Below are 24534 nucleotides of genomic sequence, written 5' to 3'. Positions count from 1 at the left end.
AAAATCTTAAAAAAAAAACAAAACAGATATACCTGGTATCAGCCATAAGACCTTGAACATCAGGGCCATTGTATCTGCCCCGGATAACTAGCTAGTTAAAAATGACTTCCAGGGGCGCCTGGTGGCTCAGTGGGTTAAAGCCTCTGCCTTAGACTCGGGTCATGATCCCAGGGTCCTGGGATCGAGCCCCACATCGGGCTCTCCGCTCAGCAGGGAGCCTGCTTCCTCCTCTCTCTCTGCCTGCCTCTCTGCCTACTTGTGATCTCTGTCTGTCAAATAAATAAATAAAATCTATTAAAAAAAAAATGACTTCCAGCTGTCACTGAAATGCACCAGATTTAAAAGTGTAAAAAGGAAAAAAAAAAATTTTTAAATTATGGCAGTGTAGTAACTGCATTGTCAATGACCATTAAAATAACAATTATGTTTATTTATCATGGCAGGAATTATATAACTTTAGATACAAGAGATTTCAGGGTGAAAACTTCCATCAGGCCCCTGGATATGTTGAAATATTTGGATACTAGGCATTTTGAGAAAATATTTTATCATCATATAGAGAATTGTTGAGGGAGAAAAAAGAAAACATTGTTGAGTGAAGAAAGAATAGTATCAGGGCAAATACTATCCTCATACAGTTTTTATTAAATAGTATATGTAGGAGGTAGAAGGAAACACCTTATGACCCATGTATTTGTCTAATAATGCCATACAAACTGATCAGGCTTTGAAATTCTTTTTTCTTTATTTATGTTTCCCAAATCCCCATAAAGCATTCCCCAAATACTCGGGACGTCACAGATGCTGTTCTCTCACAAGTTCACAAACAGTGAGGTAGTGACTGTCCTCTTCGCTGGCAAGGATATCAGCGGTAATCTACTCTGAAGGACTTTCTTCTCATGTCCCTTCTCCCTTTTGAAATCCAGCTGCCAGAAATGGTTAGTCTCTTGGAGTTAACCCAGGCTGCTGTCAGCAGGCATTTTTAAGTTGATATCTGAGAGCTTCATGGAGCATAAGCATTTTCTCTGGTTTGACTTTTTGTGCATTTGAGTCCAAAGGAGGTTTCTACTTGACTGTTACTAGATACAGCTGATAAAAAAATGTTGACTAACATGCAGTGCCTGATTATTTATATCAGCAATTCTTGTCCCTAGCTGGGGGCTCTGAGATTTGTGGGTATTTTTTCCCTTCCCTTCCCTTCTTTTCTTTTCTTTTTTTTTTTTTCCTGTATGTAGCCTACAATATCCTGATACAAAAGATGTATCCAGTTTCAGTGGTCTATTATTCTATGTATATTTTGGTAATATTCCATGCCAATAAGTAGCAGTGGCAATAACAAAAAGCAAAACAATGCAAGAGAAGCTATTGTTTTCCACAGTATTGTTAATTCTTTTATCTTAAAATAGTGAAATTATGTCCTTGTACACTTCACAAGTGGAAGACGTAGTAGCTCCGAAGAGATTTTATAATTTAGGGATCTTTGTTCAGCCTTCCAGTATTAGCATGTGTTATTACTGCCTTACTCAAGTAGACCCTGAACAGGATTCTGGGAGACAAATGCTTAGTTGTTGATTGACTTTCTGCAATGATACGACACTTTGTCACTAAGCACTGCCCACTTGGCCTATATTTCCCTGCCCCACCCCACTCTACACTCCAATTAAGGCTGGCAGTGTTAAGTCTGAGAAGCCATTTTGCTCAGCTGGTAGTCTCCTAGGGCTCTGTGATTAAATATGTTAAGATAGGAATCAATACATACACATTCTAGTCTGAGGAGTTTCCACTTTATATCAAAGGCGGGGGGGATCAGTAGTAAAAGAGAAACAGGTGACCATATACTATATATAGTGTGAAACCGAAGGTCATGTGAACCTTCCCAATAAGAGCAGAAATGACATAATGCTCCTCCTCTTACCACCTTGAGTTGGATGCATATAATAGGAAACCATAACAATAGTGACTTTTAAAACTCTCATATAGAGAAATCTGGAGTTAGGTAGTCCAGGCTGATGTGACAGCCCCACAGTCATCAAGAATCCACAATCTTTTTATTTTTTGGCTCCCATTCCACCCTAAAGTTTACCTCATAATTCCAGATGGCAGCCAGAGTTCCATTTCCACATCTGCAGTCCAAACATTAGGAAGAGAGAACAAAACATTAAATATCTCTGCTGAATCCGTTCCCTTTGAGCGGCCTACCCAGAATTCTGTTTCCTCTCACGGGCTAGAACCTCATTGGGTCACACCTACATGTAAGAGAGGAAGAAAATTGTAAGTAAGTTGCTTGCTTCCTACCCCCAAACAAATATTTGTTCCTGAGGAAGAGGAAGAGGGTGAATATCAGATGGCAACTTGCATTCTCTACTCCTTCCTCATTTTTGGTGAGAAAAGTGAAAAGTTTTATCTGAGCACAGATGCATAGCCTTGAACTACTGAAAAGCTGATCCTAGGCTCAAACCTGGGGCCCAGGCTTCCTCTACATGGCTACCACTTGGGCTGAACTCGATCCAGAAATAAACGCGTTATAGAGGAATGTCCATAATATAAAGCAGAGACCAGAAGATTATATACTTTATAAATCAATGATCCCTTTGTACTCTCTAGCCATTTCATTATGGGTTTTCTCTCCATATTGCTCAGGGCATTTGGCCTTGTTGACCTGCAGCAAGTTGTGAATTAGCCCATTCATCTTAAAGAGAAAAATGGATACCTACTATATAGTACATGCTACGTATTTTTTATTTGAAATGTAATAATTTTTCAAAAGAATGTGTTTACTCAAACAATTATGTCATCAGCTTCTTGAAAGTATCCATAGACTTAAGAATACATGTTAAACTGATATAGTTGCAAAATACCATTTATAATTTTCCCCTAACTATACATAAACGCTGAAAATTGAGCTTAATTTTTCTTAGCTAGATAAACATAGCCAAAATGTTGTTTCATTTAGATTCAAACATATAATCTGAAAACAGAGACTTCAATTCTAGTGTTTTCTTAAAGAATGGGAGCAGGAAAAGTGGTAATTTTTTTTTCATTTTTTTTTTAAAGATTCTGTTTATTTGAGAGAGAGAGAGAGAAAGAGAGAGAACAAGCACAGGAGAGGGAAAATGGGCAGGAGAGGGAAAAACATACTTCTTGCTCAGCAGGGAGCCCAACACGGGGCTCAATCCCAGGACACCGGGATCATGATCTGAGCCAAAGGCAGACGCTTAACTGACTGAGCCACCCAGGCACCCCTTTTTTCCATTTAATTACAAAGAAGGACGGTTCACATTTTATTATTTTTATTTGGCCTATCTAAATATCTATAAACTATCTTTGGAGGAAGAGTTGATTCAATTTTTTAAACTTGTTATTTCTGATGGTGTTGATTAATAACTATTCAAGGATTCTAAATTTATAAATGAGCTATGTTGTAACAGTGGTGTGTAAGATGAAGAACAATATACATATTCTTAGCTACTTCTGGTTATAATAATTTTGGAAAGCTTTGCATTCATTTCACAGCAATACAATTAGACTAAAACTGAAAAATCTGAATAAAATGAAAAATTAAAACAGCCTATTAAGCTATTTCTACAAAGAACTTGGAAGAATCATTTTGACTACTTTTATCTAAAGATCTAAAAGATGGGGAAGGGAAAATCATCACCATACAATGGAAATCAGGCAAACATGTACAAAAGAGCAATTGACATTGAAGAAACCCCCACAAAGGAAGAAGGGCTGGTGTGTTCTGAAGTCAAAGGCCTTCACTGAAGACAGGGTCTCTTTGCTTCTGGGGCTCCACCACCTTGTGATTCCCCAACAAAGGCCTATTCTTTGACTAAATTACCACTCTTACTTCTGTGACCCTATTTCCTTTCCTTGAAACTTAGTCTGACCTCCCTTTCAAAAGAGAAACAATTAACTTCCCAGAATCTCTCTCAACCTAGGTCTACAGGCTAGAGATTCTCTTGGAAATTTCTTTTGACTTTAGAGTTCACATATTCTGGAAAATCCCATGTATACCAAGAGAACCATTTCAAGTCAAAATTTAATGAGGAGTGATATTGTCAGATGCTGGGAGACAGGTAGAATATTTTCTGGGTTCTGGGATGCCTAAATTCCTACCTTTTATAAACTTTGTGTAATCAATAGAAAGTCAACAAGAAGACAAAAAAGTGCAGCTTACTAATTTGAATAGTACTAACTCAGGACCCTTCAGAGGTTGACTGAGCCAAAATGTAACTTTTTCTAATAAAGGAAGCCATGTAACAAAGGCTGTTTTCAAAAGCGGAAGGACCAGCTCTACTAAACAGACCATCTAGGACAGCTGTGCAAGTTCAACAGTGAAATAATTAGACATTCCAGACTGCTGCCATTTGATATGAGGTGCCCAGACAAGGTCTCTGAAGCAGTAAAACAAGGGTCAGTAACACAATGAGAAAAAAAAAAAAAAAAGTGTGAATGGAATGAGTAATACTGAATGGAATTAAGATTCTGCACTTGCTTCACCGAAGATTTATAATCAAGACAATCTCAAACCTAAATAAAGTAAGGCCTGGAATGTTGGAAAGCTTCAGAGATGGGAACATGTGTGAGGCTGCCAAATGGGTCATTGTTTCTAAAAATGATGTGTCCCAAGATGACAGCAGACTTGTTTTTCAGACAACTGGCATTCATTTATTGTGATTGCTCCAATACTTTCTTCTTTCTCGATTTGTCCAGAATATGTTCTGTTCTGACAAGGCTAGAGAGGAATCCACATGTGTTGCCAAATTGAAGACTGTGACCGTTAGGGGGTTTAGATTTTATGAATATCATTTTCATTTGGTAAATGTTACTATAATATTTAGGGAAAGAAGAAGAAATGGGTCAGATTGAGCATATCATTCAGTAGTCAGTTCAGAAAGCTCAGAACTCAGAAGCTATAAACAGCTTCCTGTTAATCAGCTCTTTCTACGTAAGTTCAAAGGACCAGTTATTATTTGTATATTTTAGTTGTTTTTCCTCCTGATTATTCCTTAAAAGTCTTTCCAATGGCATTTGCCTTTGATTAGCATCTGTTAGATTTTATTGTGTTCTTGTTTGATTTGTTGGCTTTATCGGTGGTAGTTGGAAATGGTTCTGTGTATGGCTACTCATTATTTTCCAAAGACTGATTTCCAGACAATTTACATATTGTCTTCCCTTATATCCTTGCAGTTTCCTTACTCCTACATCAACCTTAGCCAGCTGCTTTCTGTGCCCTTGTCTTAATTAAAGGTGTTGCTATTTACACAAAACTAGGAGTCATCCTCTATCATAGCTCTTTTACCCCCACATGCAATCAATCACCCAATCTTGACAGTTGACTGCAGAAATGTCTTCAAAATCTGTTGCTTCTCCTTTCTTATCATCTCTCTATGAGGCTATTGAAATGACTTTCTCACTGGCCTCCCTATCATGATTCTTCAGTCCTTTTCTCCTCCCCCCTCACACCCCTCCCCACTAATACTAGCCATCATAGGCAAGACCTATGGAGTTGATTCTCTGGTTAAAGGCTCCCTTCCATTCATCTCCCATTGCCTGCAGGATACAATGCAGTCACTAGGATGGCACCAAGGCCATTTTTATCCTACCTCACTTCCTTTCCAGCCTCATCTCCTGCCATATCCTCCCATGCCCTCTGCTTCTCGCCACTGACCATCTCACTATTCTTTAAAATTCTGTGCCCTTTTATGACTCTGTATCTTGACACATGCAGACCTTGAGCCTCAAAAACCTTTCCTCACTCTCTCTTCCAATGTTTTGTTTTGTTTTGTTTTGTTTTAAATGAGATGCGGTCCAAATGTCTCTTTACCATGGTGTCTTTCCCTGCAGTACTAGGTAGAATTTGCTGCTCCTTAAAGTCTGTTGAAACCTGTATTATAGAAACCTGTTACAGCATATACCATATTCTGTTTGGAATCACCTTTCTAATGGCTGCTTCTGAACATTCTTTGAACTAACTCTATAATAGCAAAAACTGTTTTATTCATTTTCTTATACCCATGTCCAAGCACAGGTCCTGGCACAAAGCAAGAGCTCAGAAAGAGTTTGGGTACCAAATGGTTTTGTAAGGCAGACATTTCAGATTGCTTATAAGGTTTTTTAAGAGCAGGTCTTCCGTCAGCATTCTGAGAAAACCCTACACACAGGAAATGTTTTTTAGCAGCAAGAAATTTCTGCATAAAATCAACAAATGAAGCTACAAAATGGTCATAAATGGAAAAATGCCCAGGGAACATCCATCCATCCATCTACCCATTGATTCAACAAATATTTTTGAGCTTCCACTCAGTGTCAGGTACTATGCCAGATACATCAACGATAACAGCTCTGGGGAAAGACGGAGAAGCCTTTCCAGGCATATCTGGAAACTCAACTAATTCTACCAGCAATATTCTCTGGGTAAATGAGCAGTAGATTATGTATGTGTCTGTAAACACACATACAGAGTGATATTATGTTTTAACCATCAGTCAGGTGGATACATTTATTTTACCCTGAAGCCCTTATCCACAGGAAAGGTGTGCTGGAATAATGTGGGAAGAGGTAGGAAAAGACATAGTAAGATGATCTACCAGCAAGCCTAGGACTTAGGGTGTAGCTTTGAAGAGAGATTTTAAGCCTCCCCATCTTTCTTTCCAACCTCACAGGAGGAAAAAAGTCAGTAATGAATTAGAGATTGAAGCATCTGATTTTTTTTACTGTTTGAGTATCTACACACCAATGCCAACTGTTTTCTAGAGACCATCAATCTTTGTGCTGAAAAACACTGCATTACTTAAAAAAAAAAGTGGCTTTTTGTGAAAAGGGAGACCTAATGGTCAACCAAGAAAGATGATAAACCCAACTCTTACCGGCAGAGCTGATAATGATCAGTCAGTTGCATGCTATTTCACAGCTGATACCTCTTCCAACAACAACAAAAAAAGGGAAAAAATGATATTAATTGCAAAAGTTTCACAGATGTCTGCAGCAGTTGACCAGAGCTCCTGGGTTATTGCTTGTCAGACTATTAATGGGTTTGGCTAACCATGACAGTCATTACTTTTCCCCCTCCTGTGAGCTACTTTCTGTGTAATTTATGCATAGGTTTTGCCAAGATTTGACAACTTTCAGGATATTAACATAAAATTAGACTGCAGAGCTGAACAATGGGTGGCTTTAAAATTAGCTGTGGTGAAAACCAATCAAACAGAATTAGCTTTTCCTTTGCATTGCTCCAAAGTTTATTATCGATGTCTTCCTTTCCACATATAAGAGATCATGTCAGCAATTCTGCACAGATTAGAGGAAGGAGGAAGTTCTGAGAGAGACATGTTGTCCAGTGACCTTGGAGAAGAGTCTCTTGTAAACCAGGCAAGCTCCCCCTAGATAGAATGCCTGACAATAGCTGAAATGAACTTGTGCAGCAACCATTCCTTAAATTTATCAAAAGACACCCACATTTTGAAGCTCATCTGAGAGAAGAACTTTTCCTTTGCCATCTCTCGGTTCCACACAGCTTGCTGCTGAATGCCATTACAGAATGCGATGTGCGTGTTAATAAGCCAGGACATCTGGTAACCAGCTTTTTTCTGATTCATTAACTGACTCTGCTTCTGTGGCCAGGGGGGATGAGAAGAGAAACTGGAAGGTTTTGCTTTTAGCAAATGGGCACATGATATATGCCTTGCATCTTTGGTCTTGCCTCAACTTTTAAACTTTACTCCAAGGTTAGCATTTAAGTGCAGGCAACCTTTGGTGAGCAGTGTCTTGTCCCACATAGAAAACAAAGAGTATTTAAATCATTCTGTATAGTCTAAGAATGCAGGAAAGAGGAAACGAATCTTAGAAATCCTGTAGCCTAAATCCTATTTTAAGGCAGATCCGGAAGTAAAGAATTTGCTTGGGATCACATAGGTATATCTGTGACATAGCAGGGGACAGACTTAAAATCTCTTTCTAGTTCAGGATGTTGTTTTCACTAATTTTTGTGTGTGGTTGTTTTTTTTTTTTTTTTCATTTGCCTTATTGTCCTTTTTTAAGTTACCAAACAGTGTCTCCCTGATTTTTTTCTTTTCTGCACCCCCAGTCATATGTCTTTAGAACACCAAAGCAGACTGCAAGTGCCAAATCCATCCTCCTGCCTCCTCTAATAAGTGATTAGGGACCCATTCAAGCATTTATAAAAGGTACTTATGGATAGTTAATTTAAACTTTTGAGGAATGGACAACATCAATCCAGGTTGTGAGTAGCCCTGGGGAATAGAATTAACTCACTTTAGAAATACAACGAGAAAACTCAAATAGAAAACAGGCAAGGTTCTAAAAAACCTCCTAATAATCAAGATGTTTAAAATTAAACAACAACAACAAAATACTATTATCCCCATCAGAAATTTTTAAAAGGGTGAAAAACCTTCTTATTGAAATAAACCAGGTCTGAATGCTCCAGAGAGTGATTTGAGTAAAAGAAGTCTGACTTGATGGTACATGTTGGGCGATGAAATGGACAATGAAGTTTCCATATGTTGTTTTTATGCAGTAATTAGAAACTGTCACACACCGTTTCATTTTTTCATTTCCTTGGGCTCATTTGCATGTTGGAACTTCCTTTGGAGCAGAATGGAGAGCACCAAACTGGCACCCAGTTGAAATGAGGAGCAGTGGCTCGTGGGCGTCCTCCCCACCTCAGAGGCAGGAAGGAAGCCAGGGGTAGGTAGTGTGTGGGCGCAGAGGCCCGCGAGGCTGCCAGCCGTGCAGCTGCCCTGGACGCTGTTCACGTGGCGCCTCACCCTGCCTGGGTCTAATCGCTAACCAAGCCCTCCAATTGGTTATTATGGAGCACTTTGGCTCCCCTAAGCTGATCTCCCCCTTAAAGCACTTTCATTCCATCCCAATTATCTTCCCTTTTCTATTTGCCTGGGCAGACTTGAAGGCAGGTACCCCATCTTGCCCAGTGCCAGGCACAATATGGTTCCCATGGGACCTTAGCAAATCTAAATAAATAACCTTTTCATGTCTGGATTCTTATTTTCTATCTTTTTCTATCTTTTTAAAATATCATCAGCAGGGGCACCTGGGTGGCTCAGTCAGCTAAGCGTCTGCGTTCTGCTCAGATCATGTTCCCCGGGTCCTGGGATCCAGCCCCACAACGGTGTCCCTACTCAGTGGGGAGTCTGCTTCTCTCTCTCTCCCTTGGCCCCTCCCCCTGGCTCATGCTCTCTTGTTCTGTCTCTCTCAAATGAGTAAATAAAAATCTTTTAAAAAATGAAATAAAAAATCATCAGCATCATAAAAACAAAAATTTTGTCCAAGCTGTTTCCCTTTAGGAAAGATTGTAGTTGGAAGTTGTAAACTCCAGAAGTCTTTTGAATGTCAATTGCGTTCTAAAAATCTGCTGCTTTCTACTAATAAGCTGTTACTAGCGAAATGAGAAATCCCAGGAAGCTGGAAGTAGAAAGAAACTTCATTTGTCCAAGATAAATTATCTATCTACCTGGACAGCTATTCAACAGAATATTAAATGACCTGGAACTGTAAGAAGAATTGAATTAGGTGGGCATAATTTGACTCAGGGTACAGTAAAAAAAAAATTTCCAAATATCACATATTTGTCAGAAAGAAATTCCTTGAGAAGTTTAAAACACCATCTTAATTAAAACATTTCAATAGATAATTTATTTTAAAACAAGCATCAACAAAAACAAACCTCTGATTAATTCCACCTCCAGAAGCAAGCATTATCACTATTTTGATATTTGACTTTTCCATGTGTGAATTTATAGATATGTTTATATGTAAATTATTCACCAAAAAAGTTGACTAATAATAAACTAGTTCTTTGTAATGCATTTTTGGCATAAAAGACATCAAGAACATTTTTTTCATGACCAATATTTCTATTACATTATTTTAATAGCTCTATAGGGTTCTAGAATATAAGTATTCCATATTTTATTTAGGTAATCTGCTTTTTTTAAAAGCACCTAGATGTTTTAGAAATTTTCCTATTATAATTGAGGTGATAACCACTGTTGAAAATTCATGTTAAGCATATCTTTATTTCTTTGTGGTCTATTTTCAGAAGTAGAAGTGCCTGATAAAAGGCTATGCCCATTTTTAAGGCTTCTGATACATATTGCCATTTGCCTTCCAGAAAAGTTGTATTAATTTAGAATCCCACCAGCAGAGCATGGCACACTTGTCTCCTCGCTCCCCTGCCAACACTCAGCGTTATGGTTCTTTTTAATCTTTGCTAATCTGTGGAGTGAAAAATGGTGTGTCTTTGTTGTTTTAATTAATTCATTCCCGAAACCAGTATTTCTGAGGCTAGAATGGCACCTACTTGCTCCTATGCATAATTGCATGCCAGTCGTTATACCTAGAATTCATTATTACTTGTATTTTATAGGGGTTTACAGCAGGTAAAACTAATCTGTTTAGGCCACACGGCTATTTGGTCTCATAGGAAAATCCAGATTTATGTAAATAAAGCAGGGACAGGGGCAATCTTCTTCCTTGTGTCTGGGAGAAAACAAAATAAAATAGCTTTTAAAAGCCATACATGGCTTGGTGCTGAGGGAGAAAGGCATGAGCTGGTCGGAGGGTAACAGGGCTATTGGTCAGCCCAGTGGAAGGCATCCATTGGCTACAGCACCACTGTTAGAGGTGACTGTGTTGGTATCTGTAACATGTTGATGTGTGAAGTGAAAAAATGAATCCTATTCCTCAGGAGAATCCTGCATATGTCAAGTATATTGTCTCATTAAGCCAATCCATTTATCAACCCACTGAATGCCAATTAAATTGCACAGGATGGTGCAGGTATATGGTGGGATGTTGGTGCCAAACTTTATTACAGCTGAGCTTTTCTGGCGCAGTGTGTTCTACCCAGCAAAATGGCAGGCATATCAAAGCCAAATTAAATGTTCTTGAAATAATGCCTTTAAAGAGGATGAAATGCCACAACCTGGCAGAAGAGAATGTGAAATGTAATGTCAGTTCTTAGTGTACTTTTAGTTCCAATGAAGATGTCAAGGCTCACATCCAGCCAGTGCCAAATGTCTTCACAGCGTGCAAATTAGATCAGTGTAATTTCATCAGGAGAATGATCAGACTGTGCTGTAGCTATGGTTGAATTCACTGCTTCTGCCGAGGGCTGGGCTGAGGACTGGGGGCCAGCTGAGCTCACACTGCCATCCTCAGAAAGAGAGGGAATCTGATTTAATGTATTGTTCTCTTGATGCCGCTGTTGAAAGTTGGCCCCACCTCTCAGAAATATTGCTAAATGAGCATCTAACATAGATTACATTGATTTTGCTTGGAATTAAAAAAAAAAATCTGTTCAGTGAAAATTAAACCCCAAGTAAGTAAAATACTAAGCCAGCTGCCAGGAGGCTATTAGAAGCGCAAGAGTTTTATGTTTGTGATTAAATGTAAGATTTGTATGAAAACATAGATATTGGTATTAAGTACTTACAGTATTCAAATTCCAGGTATGTTTGGAAATATATATAATCTAATACCTTGATATAATGATACATATTCTTTAGACACTAGAGGTAACTAAATTTGTAATAGGAAATAAACAATACTGAAAATCTCTAAAAAAAAAAAAGCCCATTAAGAATATTACAATTAATATTCAGTGTTAAGTGTGGGGGAAATGGATCAGGGTATGTATCTTGGGAAGGACACTGTAAGTGATTTAACGTTTGGAATAAATTGAGGTGCTCACTTCGGCAGCACATATACTAAAATTGGAATAAATTGAGATAAACCAAATTTATAACAAAAGGACACTTACCATCCTGAAATTGTTTCCTTTTTTGAAATTGTTTCTTAATGCAGCACTGTTCAGTGTATTTCGGAAATGTTATTTTGCTTTAAAAATGGATTTTTCTTTTCTTTTTCACGTATAGTTTTCTAACAGAATAGTAGTATCCTCAGGAAAGACAAAGCAGAAATCCCAACACTTAGGTGGAATTGTTAACTGTATTTGTTAACTGTGTCCTCAGGATTTGTTAACTATATCCTCAGGAAAGACAAAGCAGAAATCCCAACACTTGGGCGGAAGCTAAAACGGCTAGAGAATTTTCAGTGTTTCAGGTCTAAAGAAGTTGTGGTTGATTCACTGCCTTTTCAACCTATACACATTTTGCTAATGCAATAATAAAACATATTTTAATTTTTTTGCATAATATTTTTAAATGTTTATTATATGATCTTTATAAGATACGTAAACAATGTTAACTAATGAAGAAGAAAATAAAAAAGTACCTACGGCCCACTATCCAAACATAACAATCCTAATACTTTTATATATTTTTTGTAGTCTTCAGTCAGTTTATACCTGATTTTTTTCCAATTGGGGCTCTATTATTCATATAGTTTTATTTCCTGCTCTTAACATATCATGAGCATTTTCTATGCCAATAAACAGTCCTTAAAATTATTTTAATGGTACAAAATACTCTATTGTGTGTAACCACCCCTATTATTGGATGCTTGTATTGATATTTAGCTATTTACCTTCACAATGAACGTACAAATAAATTTTTGTCTATATCTAATTAATTTCTTAGGACAAATTCCTAAGAGTTGAGGAATTACTAAGTTAAAGGTATGAATTTTCAAAGTTCTCATTATTACCATGCTATTTCTCAGAATCTACCTATAAATCTATGATTTTTAACCCCCCCCAAAAAATGCCTTAATAAAATGAGATCCATAAAACAATTCATTTTTGTGTACCAACAGCCATATTCTGACTTCTACATTTCAAACCTTAAATTAAATAGAAATGGGACACTACATCAAAAACTAATGATGTACTGTATGATGACTAATGTAAGATAAAAAAAAAATGGGATGAAAAATAGTTCAAAAACTCTAAAACTACCTAAAGTCTGAGACTAAGATTATGGCCATCTTCCTTCTGTTATTGCTATTCACTAATGAAAAATGTGCATTCTCAGTTTCCGGAAACTAATTTAAGTGATTGATTCAATTATTGTAGAACACAGTGAAAGTCAATGAAAATGATTTTCCCAGCCTTGAAACTATTTTGACATTCTCCCCATGTATTATGTGGTATAGACAAACCAATAATTTACTAAAAGCTAGTGTTACTTTGAATTACTTTTCACTCCTGTATATTTCTTCAAAATCATTTAGACTCTCTATTGTGGAACTTTCTTTCATTTTCTATTTTAGCAATAGGCACAAGACCCAAGGCTATCTCTGGGGCTTGCCAAGGCCCAGATGCCAAGGCTTGGAACATTCTAGTAGCAACATCTGGCCTTTTGGTAAGCTCCACAGGCAGTTGTGCACTCAGCTCAGAATTGCCTCTGGGGATGTCACATCGTCAAATAATCTACTGATATTTGGGCTGGGTGTTCTCTGAGGAAACATTTGTCTTTCTGCTCACTTTGAATATGTAGCAGATACCATTAGGGCTATTAATTATGTGGAAAAATAATGTTTTCTATACAAAACAATTTGTTTTAAAAATCTTGCTTTGTTACTTTAATTGGTAATGTTGCATTCCCGCCTAGTTTCCAGCTGTTTGTGACATTTTTCACGAGTCAGGAGAGACACTGACTATTTCCTTTCTGGATAAATTTTGAACTGCACAAATGTATAAAAAGTGGCTGTATTTGCATTTAGAAATGGCTTAAGTTATTAATGGTAATTAAAAAAAGGATACCTCCAAGATATTTCCTCAAAAATAACTTTCCTAGTTGATTGCATTAAGAATATTTCCTAAGTATCTGCAATGCTGTGATCCACTTGGATAATTGGTTTCCTGTCATTAGGTGGCTAAAGATCTGTTTTAATGTCTTTTCAATCAAGAGATTAAAATCCATGTTCAAACAACACCAGTAATTAATTTAAAGTTATTATCAATTTAGCATAAAGAGTAATCCCAACTGTTTCCTTTTTTGAGTATGCAAGATTAATCAGACACAAGAAAAAATACAATTAATGTATTGCCTCCAACAATTTTCTGTTTTTCGTGGGGAAAGACAAAAAATGCATTTATGAGTATTTGCCTAGGATGCAAAAGACCTAATATCATGTCAAAAACACAACACAAAAACTTCTGATAAATCTTTATCCTATCATTTTTAGAAGTTGCTAGATTTTAGCTTCTTAATAAACTCTGCTTATTGTAACATTACTGTGTAGTTCATTTTCATTGATAATGAACTGTTCAATTTTTTTATACTTCCTTAGAATTGTATTTCCCAAGAAAGTTTAAAAGGAGAAATTCGTTTCCATCTATTTGGAGAGTTTGATATTTTTTAGTATTTTTTCAAAGAAAACTTTATTTATGTAATCTTGAGTTGCAGTACTGACTGAGAGATTAGCATTTTCTAGCACAGATTCAAAATGTGCACATATAAATGTTTAATTTCTGTGATAAAATCAGAATCTATGTTAAATATCAATTGAATATTTACCCAACTTTCAAAAGAAGTAGGAAAAATCCCTTTATAATGACCATTTAAATGTAGTTTTCCTACGGTGTCTAAATGATTAAGATTGAGGATCTATATGATAGAATTGTGGATTGATGGCTTTTAAGCAAAACCGGTGCAATGGGAATTATTGATTGGGTAGTAAAACTGCAGCAAATGGTCAGTTGAAGACATTCAGGTTTTGGCATTTCTGCTTTCTTATAAAGGGGATAATTTCTTTTTTAACTAAAGACTTAGAAACAACAAAATTAGCCCACATAGCATGAGTTAATAGAGCCTGTTTCGTAAAACTACCAACTTGAACAAAACTAGAACTAATGACTGTATAAACCAGACAACTAAGAAGTCTTTCTTATGCACTTGGCACCAACCTCAAATTCAGCGACCCAGACACTACTAAACTCCATTTAACTTTGCTCTTTTCCATTCAAACCTATCCTTTCTTTCAATTCTTAAATATGCACTTTCTCATTGGCTTCTTATTCCTGTGGATAGGGTCTAAAATCTTCCATAATGCTATCACTGGTCACAGATTTGTCTTGTCACTGGCTTCACTCATTAGTGGGGCATCAGGATTAGATTAGCCTTGCTCTACTTGTCTGTTCTGACTTTGAATCAGATGGTCACTCTCACTGTCTGAACAAAATGGAGTTGGGGGCGGAAACTTTTGTTTTGTCCCTATAGGAAGAAAAATGTCTTTGGGCTAGAAATCAATAACCCAAATGTGGCTGGGACAGTAACCTGTCTCTTCTTTGGCACTGTCATAGACAATCCCTTAGGCCCATATTTTCCTCCACTTGAGAGATGACAGCACCAGCACGTAGTCTCTAGCTAGTGCCTTACACTAAAGCAGTAACCTGCAGCCTGGGTGTGGATGACAGGTAGGAGCAGGGAGGTGGAGACAGAGGCTTACCAACTGGAAAGGTAGCTACACTCAGAAAACAGTAGAGTTGCATGCTTAACATAGGGTAAGAATATTCAGGCCTTGATATCCTCCTAGTAGGGCTGGGATTAAGAAGCAATTATAACTTTAGGAACAGAGAAGTGACATTCGTGCCACTACCAGCTCCTTGGAATTTTCCAGTTTTATCTTCCTTGTATTTTTCTCTTCCCATACCCTTCATTATCCCTTACCTCTTTTTGCTCTTCTCTTCAAAAGCTCTCTCCTCGGGTGACATCAGCAAGGTAGCAAAGCAAGAACTTCTGAAAATTTTCTCCTCCATAAAGCAATGAGAAAATTGGGGAAAGAAATGATCAGAGTCAACTTTTGCATAACTTTGCAAATTAACTAAAGGATTTCAGCACTTCGCGAAGAGTTCATTCAAGAAAAAGGTTGGAATCACGGTAATAGCAGCAAGTTTTGGGGCATTTTACTTGTGCTATTCTTATCTTCACTCCCCAGCTCAGTGGTAGCCTTGAAAATTCACGGCCCATAATCACAGTGAAAACCAGCAGTCTGGCAGCCACTGGAAGGAGCAGAACACAGTTGAAGCTCCTTCAAAGTCCCATTCCCAAAGAACTATCATTGACTGACCTATTTAGTGGTTCTCTTGAAGACCCCCCTTGCAAGGTTGTCTTTATCTCACCAGACTCAAGAGATTTACCACTGTGAAAAGAAAGGTCTTTTCTCTGGGGCATTTGTAAAAAACAATACAGGAAATTGTTAACATTGTGGTTGCCTGGGTCATGGAGAACAGTTGGAGCAAACATTAGACTAACCTCTAAGCTTAAGAGGAAAAAATTGGGAAATACGTTCATAGGGGCTTTGGCAAGCTGTAATATATCCCTGGTGATCTAGAAAGTTGTGCATACGCCCAGGGCTGTGTACAGTTTTTAGGAACAACTCAAAAAGGCACTAAGTCCTCACTCTTGGCTGCCCCTGAGGTTCTGCACAAGCTGGAAGTAATGGCTGTAGCAGTTTCCCACTGCCTGGCTCCGTGACAAAGGCATACCCAACATGCACATCAAGCCCTTTGTCAAAAATTAGGAGATTCATTAGTTCTGGGCGGTAGAGGAAATCTCTGCCTAATTATTAGCTGACTGTTAACCTAAATGATCAGAGGCATCAGTGGCAAAAATGACAAAGAAGACAGACTTTATGGAATTAGGTCAGAAAGATCACCAAACAGCAGCAAACAGCAATAAAAACAAGCCCTGGGGAGGTAGAGATTCTAATTTCCGTGGTTCCTACATTATATTATTTAGATTGCCAAATTTTCAACAAAAATTTATGACACACAGAGAAGAAAGAAATTTGACCCTGATATGAAAAAAAGCCATCAATAACAAATGTACCTTAGAAAACTCAGATAATGGACTGATGAGACAAAGACTTGAAGTCACCTATCTAAATATGTTCAAAGAACTAAAAGAAACTATGTCTAAAGACCTAGAAGAATGTATGGGAATGAGGTCTCATGAGGAAGGACAGTTTTACTGTTTATAGGATTTTTAGCTGTCATTCTTTTTCTTCCAGCATTTTGAATATTCATTCCTCAGCTTTCTGGCCTTCATGGTTTCTAATGAGAAGTCAGCTGTTAATCATGTTGAGGATTCCTTGTCTGAGATGTTTCCTATTAGAAAGTAGGCTGTCTTCACTTCATTTCCCTTAGAGCAATTTTATAGGTTTCTTTTCTTAAAAAAACAAATTAATGGCTCAGTGGTTTCTATACATAACTCAACTAATGAATTGTAGAACTGTTTCCTGTGATAAACACAATCTTTATAGACTCTGACAGACATATAATATCATCATTCTAAATAGTAATGGTGTTAGGAAAACTCATTCAAAACTTAGGAATTAGACAAAGCAGGATTATATGTTCTTTCAATGTTATATTGATGTAACATCTGCAGGACCACTCAAAGATTAATTATCTAGGGGATTGGAGCTTTATTTATTCAAATATTACCTACTGATTGCTCTATGGAGTTTCATATTAATTTATATAAACAAATATATATATATATATATATTTTTTTTTGGTAGAGGTACAAATGAATTCTTCCTTGTAAAAATATATTGTGTTGACTAGATTATTATGTTCTTTTGTGTTTGACGTAGCAATCTTATTTTGGCTTTCCTTCCCCTTTCCCTATAAATATTCAGGTCCTCAAATACTCTTTGAATCAATTTTATTATCCTGCTGCCTCAGGCATTAGTGAGTTTAACAAATATTAGACATATGCTTTTTATTGTTTCTTTTACCTTTCACAGTAACTAAGTAAACTAAGTAAACTAAGTTGTCCAGTTTACAGAAATCTTTTCAGGACTCTTGCCATGATTATTTTTTTCAACCCCAAAACATTTTTCAGGTAAGTCCATATTTAAGGAAAGTGTGAGACTGGTCTATTTCAAAACAAACCTACTTTCTCCCAGTCCAAAGCACTAAGTATGCCGTAGAGAGCCTCACAACCATATGTGCCTTTCTGCATCTATTTCTTCAAAGGAATGTGAATTCTATGTCCTGTTTTCACCCACAGGCAGGTCCTTGAAGAGCTATTTATGAAGTGGGGAAATAAAGGACTCCAATTCAAATGATGTAATAGCAAATCTGATTAATGGAATCCATGTGAAATTCTTGACATTCATTTTGCCTTAATTAAATGCCTGATCATGATGCCCAGATGTTAGATGTTAGACTTAAAAAAAAAAAATGTGAGCATATACTATGTAAACTTTCTGTCTGTCTTCTTCTTTTGGAGATTTAAATTATATTACCCATTTTGGGATACCCTTAAATTATACTATATCCTCAAATCGTTTCTTACCCAACAAGTGTTAATAAAAAGGGTTTTGAGTGACATTTATTCACTAATGCTAAAATGCTGAAGTAATAGAATAACCAAAAAAATGCAACTTGAATTGTTGGTATATCCATCTGTAGTTATTGTCCAGAAAAATATTAAAAAACAAACCAGTATATAGTCAAAAAAGAAAAACATGCTTCAAAAATTGTGTATGCAAACTAGAAGATGACAAGCACCACATATGCAGGTTTTAAGAAAAGGAAGAGAAGGAAAAGCAAGGATGTCATCAGTTTCATTAAAGCCACGAGGCTTGCGGGGTGACCATAGATCCAGGTTGACTTAAATTCTTGACATTCTAGTCCTTGACTTACTATCTTTGGTGTAGTAAATATAGACTTATTTCTGATACCATATTTATTTTTAAAATTCTTCTGCTTTTTGAATTACCTGGATTTTCAGCTTTTTGTTTTAGATCATGTATCTCTAAATATCATATCAACATATCATATCAACAATATCATACTTTCTAAGTTTATCTTTGAGTTTTTCAGGTTTTCTTGTTTGTTTTTATATTCAAAGATGAAAGTCTGAATTAAGTAAAAACACTTCAAATGGAAGTCTAATGTTCTTCTTCGAAAATAATGGCTGTTTTTAATGCTACAATGTAAATAATAAGCCAAAGAACAATTCTATTTTAAGTGAATTTGCATGTTTTGATAACTTTTTCAGAAATGGGTCTTTGGTTTCTGCTTTAGTTCAGACAAGATGTAAAGGATTTTCTGTATGAAATATTTTTCAATATGCTTAATTGCTACAGTTGAAGTTTCTTTTATTTCCCTAATGAATTACTTCCCTATTATGAAGAAATGACTCTCTAAAGGACAGTCATTTATTACACCTGAGCCTTCCTGGTCCCAGTTGTACCACATGCTGCTTAATAATTTGCAATGATTTAGGAAGATTGCCATAACCACTCAATTAAACAATGGCTTTGGATGCAACCTATAGCATGAGGCACATCCTTAGTACATATTTAGAACTGTCTTGTTAATTAGAATCCAGCAACCACTGTGTTCTGAATATCCCATAGACAGCAGACATCCTATCCTGGAGGACTGAAAGTAGTCACTTGTTTTCCTTGATCCAACTAGGCAGATGTAGGTTTGCCATAGAGTGGAAACAGAGCCATGGGGAGACAAAGTAGACTATGAATTAGGAAATGGAATTTCTATTTCTGGCTCTATTACTTTTTGGTTTTTGATCCTGGGATAATGATATTCTCTGAACTTCAGTTTCCTCCTTTCTATAGAATGTGAACTCTAGCTGATTTCTTAGGCATTTTACTAATCAATGTAACACCTCTACATAACTTAAAAATATTTTGCAAAATGTTACCAAGTTATTTGTGAAAAGTCTCAGTGGCTTATTTCCATGTAGCATCCTAAAGCAACATGGGGAAATCAAGCCCTATAAGACAGGATAACTGATTTAAAACTGTAATTGTCCAAAATTTTAATTATTTCTTGGCGTATGATATAGAACTGATGGACAGTGTACTTTAACTAACAGTAATTTTATGGCAAAAATCAACCTTCCTTTGGGAAAAATAGACACATGTCCATATGTCTAGGTAATGAAATCAGAAGGATAAAGGAAATATGAATGAATGCTGAAAATAAATTTTAATGAATTCACAATTATGCCTTGGACCAGCCCTATATTATTAAGATTTGAAATAAGCCCCTTATGTTTACTATTTTGGACTGTAGAAATTAGGTAGAATATATTCAACAAACAACATAGATGTAGTCTTCTAATAGATAAATTCACTTCATACATAATTAAAACAGATTTAAAGTGAACACTAACCTTAACTTCTTTTTTATTATATCAACTCTATAATAATCTATTTGTAAAATCCAGTGTATAATATTCATTATCATTTTTTGCCTTCATAGGTCTGTTTAAATGAGGTAAATGAGTATTAATTTACATAGACCATAATGTCTATGACAATGTTACTGTATAATTCTCTTTGCATAATACCTAGTATGGCACAACAGAAATTTGAAACACTTTGTGGTGCCTTCCCATAGAGTGCAAAGATTGTAAGTTTTGGAGTTAGCATATCTAGTTTGTTTTCTAATAATTTCTGACTGATAATGAACGAGCCAGTTTGAGTTTCTGAGACATTTTCCTCATTTGTAAAAATAGGCATAATAATATTACTCAGAGTCTTTTTGATGTGTAATGATATAATGACATTATATTATGTATGCACATTCTTCAAATACATTATTATTCCCATCTCCCTAGACATTCCTTAAGAACATGAAGGGAATGTGCTTGTTTGAGAAGGAATAGGTAGGGAGATGGAGGAAGAGTGCAAGGACCAGGCAGCATTTTGCAGTTTTTCAAAATATGACATGTGAAGCTCATCTCTTTAAAAAGAAAAGCACTATTTAAAGCAAAGACTGTAAGAAGAGACAAAGAAGGGCATCACATAATGATAAAGGAATTAACTGAGAATATAACAATTATAAATATTTATGCACCCAACATAGGAGCACCTAAATACATAAAGCAAGTATTAACAGTCATAAAGGGAGAGATTGATAGTAATACACTAATAGTAGGAGACTTTAATACCCCAGTTATATCAGTGATAGATCATCCATACAGAAAATCAATAAGGAAACAGTGGCTTTGAGTGACACATTAGAGCAGATGGATGTAACAGATATATACAGAACATTCCATCCCAAAATAGTAGAATGCACATTCTTTTTCAAGTGCACATGGAACATTCTCCAGGGTGGGTCACATGTTAGACCACAAAACAAATCTCCATAAATTTAAGAAGATTTAAACCATAATAAAAGATCTTTTCCAAGTGCAGTGATATGAAACTAAAAATCAATTTTAAAAACTCCACAATCATGTGGAGGCTAAACAGCGTGTTACTAAACAATGAATGGGTCAGTGAATAAATCAAAGAAGAAATAAAAAATACTTAGAGACAAATGAAAATGATAACACAGTGGTCCAAAATCTTTGGGACTCAGTGAAAGCAGTTCTAAGAAGGAAGTTTATCATGATACAGGCCTACCTCCAAAAACAAGAAAAATCTCAAATAATCACTTACCTCTAGAAGAAGAAACTAGAAAAAGAAGAATAAACAAAGCCCAAATTTAATGGAAGCACAGAAATAATAAAGATCACAGAGGAAATAAATGAAATAGAGACTGAAAAAACAGTAGAAAGATCAATGAAACCAAGAGCTGGTTCTTCGAAAAGATAAACAAAATTGAGAAAGTTTTAGCCAGACCCATCAAGAAAAAAGAGATAACTCAAATAAATTAGATCAGAAATGAAAGAGAAGTAATAATACCACCACAGGAGTACAAAGTGTTATAAGAGAGTGCTATGAAAAAATATATGCCAACAAACTGGACAATGTAGAAGAAATGAATAATTTCCTAGAAACATAAAATCTTCCAAACTGAATCAGGAAGAAATAGAAAATCTTAACACACTGATTACTGGTAACAGAATTGAATTGGTAATCAAACACTGCCAAAAATCAAAAGTCCAGGATCAGAAAGAGTTGCAGGTAAATATTACCAAACATTTAAAGAAAAGTTAATACCTATTCTCCTCAAAATTTTCCAAACAATAGAGGAGGAGAAAAGTTTCCAAATTCATTCTACAAGGCCAACATTACCTTGATACCAAAACCAGAAAAAGACACTACAGAAAACAAACAAAACTAGAGCCCAGTATCCCTAATGAACATAGACGCAAAAATCCTTAGCAAAATATTAGCAAACTGAATTCAACAGTACATGAAAAGGATCATTCATCACATCAAGTGGAGTTTATTTCAGAGATGCAGCAGTGGCTCAATATCTACAAATCATTCTCTGTGATTTATCAAATTGACAAAATGAAAGATAAAACTATCTGATCATCTCAAAAGATGCAGGAAAATTAACCAAAATTCAACACCCATTCATGATAAAAATCCTCAACAAAGTGATTTAGTGGAAACATATCTCAACACAATAAAGGCCATGTATGAAAAAATCCACAGCTAAAATGATACTTAATGGTAAAAAACTAAGTGTTTTCTCTAAGATCAGGAATAAGTCAGGAATGATCACTTTTGTCATTTTATTCAACATGGAACCAGAAGTCTTAGCCACAGGAAGCAGACAAGAAAAAAGAAATAAAATTTATCCATATTGGTAAAGAAAAAGTAAAACTTTTACCATGTGCAGGTGACATGATACTATATATGGAAAACACTAATGATTCCACCAAAAAACTGTTAGAACTAATAAATGAATTGAGTAAAGTTACAGGATACAGAACTGATATACAGAAACCAGTTGCATTTCTATATACTAATAACAAAGTAGCAGAAAGAGAAATTAAGAAAGCAATCCCATTAACAATTGCACCAAAAAGAATAAAATACCTAGAAATAAATTTAACCATGAGGTGAAAGACCTGTACTCTGAAAACTATAACATGTTGGTGACAGAAATTAAAGGTGACACAAATAGAAAGATATACCATGCTCATAGATTGAAAGAATTAATATTGTTAAGTGACCATACCACCCAAAGCAATCTACAGATTCACTGCAGTCCCTATCAAAACACCAACAGTATTTTTCATAGAATTAGAACAAATAATACTAAATTTTTATGGAACCACAAAAGACTCTGAATAGCCAAAGTAATCTTGAAAAAGAAGAACAAAGCTGGATGTATCACAATCCCAGATTTCAAGATATACTGCAAAGATATCATAATCAAAACAATATGATACTGCTGCCAAAATAGACACATAGATCAATGGAACAGGATAGAGAACTCAGACATAAACCCATGCCTATCTGGTCAATTAATCTACGACAAAGGAAGCAAGAATACACATTGGGGAAAAGAGAGTCTGTTCAATAAGTGAGGTTGGAAAAACTGGATGTCTATATACAAAATAATAAAACTGGACCATTTTCTTCTATCATACACAAAAATAACTCGACATGGATTAAAGCTAAAAGTGAGACCCCAAATCATGATATTATGTACCCCTAAAAATAATATAACACTGTATAACAACTGCAATTCAATTTAAAGAAAATAAATAAAAAGAAAGAAAATAAATGAAAATAAAAGTGCTAATGCCTACCTCACAGCATCTGTGAATATTAAATGAGATAATGTCATAAGTGCTTTGTGTTTTTACTTAAAATTTTCAAAAGAGAGATAGCTTGTTTTACTTGATTACAAAATATATGTACCATTATAATCTTGTGCATATTTTCAAGACTTTTCTATACCTAGATTAAGAGAAAAATTTTTCCAAAAGAATGAGATTCTATAAGTAAAACATTTTGAAATCTAATTTTTCACCTAAATAATATAAATTGAAGAATTCCTGTGTCAAATAGAGATTTACTACATATTTTGAATGGTTGAAGAATATTCCATTATATGGATACCTTATAATTTATTTAAGTAGTTCCCAATTGTTTGATATTGTCTTTGTAAGAGTGAAATATTGGAAGCTGTAGTCAACTTCCCTAAACATACATCCTTGTGCACTTGTCCAAGTGATTCTTCAAAATAAATTAGTCAACAGATATGCCCTGGTTTTTGACATATGGTGCTAAAAGCCCATGTATTCATTACCTGTTATTGCATTAAAAAAAAAAAACCACTCTAAAACTTTGTGGCTTGAACTAACAATAATTACTTATTATCTCTTACGATTTCTGTGGATGAAATTCACACATCAGGGATGGCCTGCCTGTACCCTAGGATGTCTATATCTCAGCTGGAAAACCAGAAGTCAAGGGCCTGCGTCATCTGAAGTCTTGGTCATTTACTACATTTCTAGTTGTCTGGTGCTTGATGCTAGGCACAGGCTAAGGGCCTAGCTTCTTCACATGATGGTGGCTGGGTTTCAAGAGAAAGAGAGAAAGAGAGCTAGGGAAACCATATTGCATTTTATGACCTAGCATTAGAAATCAAACAACATCATTTCTCCCACATTCCATTAGTTGGAGCAGTTACGAAGGTCACCCAGGTTCAAGGGGAGGAGACATAGACCCCACAGACTCCCATCTCCTTGATGGGAGAGTGTTGATGTCACATTTATAAGAAAAACATGTGGCATGAGTTATTTATTGGTGCTGCTCTCTTTGGAAAACTACCTGTCCTAGCCAGTATTAGGACCTTTGATCTATGTCACCAACGTGAACTACATTAGTAATATATGTTTTGAGTAG

General features: G+C 35.9%; 1 long non-coding RNA gene across 1 annotated transcript in view; it reads right to left on the bottom strand.

The window, feature by feature from the left end:
* LOC308340553 overlaps positions 1–17315 on the bottom strand; it is a 77052-nt gene extending 59737 nt beyond the window's left edge. The window contains exons 1-2 of the long non-coding RNA XR_013966621.1: positions 15618–17315; positions 2084–2246 (exon numbers count right to left, since the gene is read on the bottom strand). This is a non-coding gene — a long non-coding RNA (uncharacterized lncRNA). The remainder of the gene's footprint in view (positions 1–2083; positions 2247–15617) is intronic.
* Positions 17316–24534: the final 7219 nt, after the last annotated feature.

The sequence above is a fragment of the Martes martes genome (assembly GCF_963455335.1).
Source record: "Martes martes genome assembly, chromosome: 3".
NCBI lineage: Eukaryota > Metazoa > Chordata > Mammalia > Carnivora > Mustelidae > Martes > Martes martes.
Note: the sequence above shows the minus strand (reverse complement) of the source record. Positions and strands in the feature narration are given on the sequence as shown.